Source organism: Lathyrus oleraceus, chromosome 7, assembly GCF_024323335.1.
Source record: "Lathyrus oleraceus cultivar Zhongwan6 chromosome 7, CAAS_Psat_ZW6_1.0, whole genome shotgun sequence".
In the NCBI taxonomy this organism is placed as follows: domain Eukaryota; kingdom Viridiplantae; phylum Streptophyta; class Magnoliopsida; order Fabales; family Fabaceae; genus Lathyrus; species Lathyrus oleraceus.
This window is the reverse complement of record NC_066585.1, coordinates 208,028,202-208,032,421: the sequence shown is the minus strand read 5'-3', so window position 1 is coordinate 208,032,421 and position 4,220 is coordinate 208,028,202. Positions and strand designations below refer to the sequence as shown.

General features: G+C 37.3%; 1 pseudogene; it reads right to left on the bottom strand.

Moving 5' to 3' along the window:
- Nucleotides 1-568: 568 nt before the first annotated feature.
- On the bottom strand, nt 569-3,952 carry LOC127108165 (protein DMR6-LIKE OXYGENASE 1-like; annotated as a pseudogene).
- Nucleotides 3,953-4,220: the final 268 nt, after the last annotated feature.

Here is a 4,220-nt window from a genome sequence, read left to right as displayed (position 1 = left end):
GTAATTTTTAACTGCAAATTTTGTAGTCGCGCATACCCTGTGTTGCAAAGGTACGGGTACGTACTCGGTACCCGGTACTGGTATGGAATACGGCATTTAAAAAAAAATCAAGGTACGGGTACGCGAGCATAAATTCATATGTGCTCCGATTTCTCTCGGCAGAAGATGAAGAACTTGGTTGTGCAAGGAGTTTCAAAACAATGGATTAAAGTTTAGGAATTGAAGATCCATAAGTTATTCACCATTCCTTTGGTTTCAAGATCCATCAATTTTGCAATGAATCAAATTGGCCAAACTCTACAGCAGCACTTGAAAATCCCATTAAAAAAACCTAAAACTATATCATTAGAAGAAGAAAATTGAATTCGCGTATCCAATATGTACTCAATATGTACCCGTTGGAGTACCGACTTAAAAAAAATAGATACGGTGTCGGTATGTATCATACGAGCACCGTACGCGTACCAGTACCCGATACCGGTAATTTGCCTAAAATGGAGTACCCATGCTTCAGAGCGCATACCTAATTTGGTGCAACATAGTATACCCAATTTCTATAGTACTATCTTTAAGCTATCTTAAAGTGATGAATTTGAATGTTGTCTACTTTTTGCTTCTGAAAATTGTTATCCTTTCTGGTAACAAGAAACTTGCCCAAGTTGTAAGGTTTATATTTTGTAGGGTTTTCCTCATTTATCAGCTCTTCCAGAGGCTTTACATCAGTTTAATGTGCAGGGAAGAAAAATAATGGAATTGAAAACCTTTTTCTCTCAAAGTTAACAGTCACTTTGTGCTCCACACTCTCATATGCATCATTGCTCCAAACCTGCACAAATAATACAAGTCAATTCATAAAGGTGACAACAAAACATGCAGAAAAACTGCATAGTATAAATTAGGGCACAAAAGTGTTGGAAATCCACAAAAACCTATGGAGAATTCTAATCAATCTTGATGAATAAGATTGTTATCACCCACACAATAGCAATGAAAAGAAAAAAACAATGGAGAAAGAAAGAAAGTAAAAAACGATGAAGGAGAAGAGTAATAAAATTCTGCAGAGTTTCTCTCTGCCCGCAAACTGTGGAAAACTTCTTATTCACTTTGCAACTGCAAAATACCATGAATACAATGTTATGAATGCTCTATTCAGTTCATTACAAGAATAAGGGTTACTCCCTCTATTTATAGATTTAGGTTAACTCGGACCTCAAGCCAAAGCCTAAAATTATAAAAGCCCAAAATTATAAAAGCGCAAAATAGCTAACACTACTAAAATAGGCCTAATTCGAAATCCTGTGTTAAGCAACATGATTCGACACTTCGACACACTAACACAACTCAACACCCTATGTGGTTTGACACTTTCTTGTTTCTGTCGAATAACCTGCTTTGACACAAGGAATTACAATTCAACACACCATCTAATTCATTGTGTCTAAGCTATCTACATTCATCATAGCTCTTAGTCTTCTGAACACTTCGACATGCACTGCCTTCGTCATGATGTCTACAATTTGATTCTCAGTTTTGCAATGCTTCATATTCATCTTCCCATATGCTACCTGCTCTCGAAGATAATGGAACCTCATTTCAATGTGCTTGCTTCGGCCATGTGCTATCGGATTCTTTGCCAAATTGATAGCTGACATGTTGTCGATCTTCATGGTAATTGCTCCATGACTCTCCGTTGTTATCTCTTCGACCAGATTCACCATCCACGTTGTTTGACATGCACAAAAGGAAGCAACTATGTATTCTGCTTCGCACGATGATAATTCCACTACTGGTTCCTTTCTCGAAATCCAAGCAACTGGTGCACCACCTAGCATAAACACATAGTCAACTGTGGATTTTCGACCCTCAACATCACTACACCAACTTGAGTCGATGTATCCCATTAATTTGCATTATTTTCCTTCATCATCTACAGGAAACAAAATGCCATAGTCGAGAGTTATTTTCAGATACCTTAGTATCCTCTTTGCCGCAGTTAGATGTGATACTTTTGGCTTCTACATGAACCTACTCACCACGTGGTCAAACTTTGGAGCCAACGAACTCAAGATTTTTCCAACAACAGGTCTTTATGTCAACCCTTCTTCACATACCTTCATTTGATTCACCATTTTCGTAAACTTGGTGAAGAAATCAGTTATGTTTTCATTGTCTTCCATCTGAAGAAATTCATACGTTCTTTTGTGAGTTTGTAACCTCACCTCTTTAACCTTTTCCGTGCCTCCAAACGATATCTCCAGAATTTCCCATGCTTCTTTCGCTGACTCTGCATCACTAACCCTTTCAAAGTTATCGGCATCAACACATTGATGGATTATAAAGAGAGCTTTATAATCTTTCTTCTTCAATTCTTTATGTGCTGCCTTTTCTTGATCTCTCGCGTCTTCTGCAAGCGTTGTTATTCCTTCCTTCACAAGATCCCAAAGATCTTAGTAACAAAACACAACCTTTATCTTCTTTCATCAATTGTTGTTCTTGAGAATCAAAAGATTTGCTGGAAAATGGCAGTTTCGATGATTCGTTGTCATGGTGATTTTCTTCCTTACGAATCGTTTAAACCGGAACTCTTGATGCCAGATGTTGGAAATCCACCAAAACCTATGGATAATTTCAATCAATCATGATGAACAAGATTGTTATCACCCACACAATATCAATGAAAAGAAAAGAACAATGGAGAAAGAAAGAAAGTAAAGAACGATGAAGGAGAAGAGTAATAAAATTCTGCAGAGTTTCTCTCTGCCCACAAAATATGGAAAACTTCTTATTCACTTTGCAATTGCAAAATAGTGTGAATACAATGTTATGAATTCTCTATTCACTTCATTACAAGAATAAGGGTTAATCCATCTATTTATAGATTTAGGTTAACTTGGACCTCAAGCCAAAGCCCAAAATATATAACACTACTAAAATAGGCCTAAGTCGAAATTTTGTGTGAAGTAACATGCTTCGACACTTCGACACACTAACACAACTCAACATCCTAGGTGATTTGCCACTTCCTTATTCCTGTCGAGCAATCTGCTTCGACACAAGGAATTACAATTCAACAAAAAGTACCTAAGTGATATCACAATGTTGATAATGCAAACACCAGGAGTAGGTTTGAATAGAACCCATTCTTGATCTGATTTTCTCTTCACTTCAAGTCCTCCAACTTCACCTTGATCAAGAATAGTTAACGCACAGGCATCTTTGTGTCGTCCAAGGCAAGAGCAAGGTGAGGATAAGGGCACGAAGGATAGTGATTGAATCTTATAAAGCTAGTTTGATCCTTGAAGAATTCTTCAAATCTCTTCGCTTCATCCCCTAAGCTCAAAGCTATTAACTCAAGCAACTTATATGCCATCTTTTCCATTTCTTCAATATACTCTTCAATTATAACCCTATTCATGTTCCCATCAATTTTAAATACATAGAATGATATGAAATTATGTATAGATTGAATTGAAAATGAAATAAGGACCTGAAGTTTGGAGGATATTGAGGAGATTGATTGGTCCATTGAGTAACTTGATCATCATGTTCATCAGAAGTAAGAGGAATCAAAGTAGGGTCGTGTGAAAAAAAAATCAAACACTTTTTTCCAATCCCTTATATTTTTTGTGTGTTCTGTGTCATAATGGCCACTCAGATTCATATCCTGTCTTACAACCTTCTTCTTTTCACTCTGAGCAAAGAACACTCTAGAAGCTTCCTCAAGTTTGTGCCTAAGACTCGGAGGGACTCCATGGTTTGTTACTTGAAAGAATCCCCACTCCTTGCATGCACTTCTAATCTCCTTCACTAAGCTTTCAACAGCAGGTGGATTTGGAACTTGGCGGTGGAATAATGGGGAGAGGTCAATTTCAGGAATTCCTTTGGCTTTAATGATGGAGAGTTTTGGTCTGTGTTCTTGTTCTTGAACAAAAGCTGGATCTATCTCTCCCATGTTCGTTATGTTGTTAGAGTTTGTAAGAATCGATGTTGAGGATGGTTTTCTTGTGTGCGTGTGTGTGTGTGCGCGCGCGCGCATTGTGTTTGGTTTTCTTGTGTGCGTGTGTGTGTGTGCGCGCGCGCGCATTGTGTTTATTTAAAAAGTTGTTTCAAGACGTATTGGTAAAGGAAAAATTATGATTATAGTAAAACCATATACGTGTATTGGATTTGGAAAAAAATTCATCATTTGTCATTTTTACTATATACGTAATATATATTGA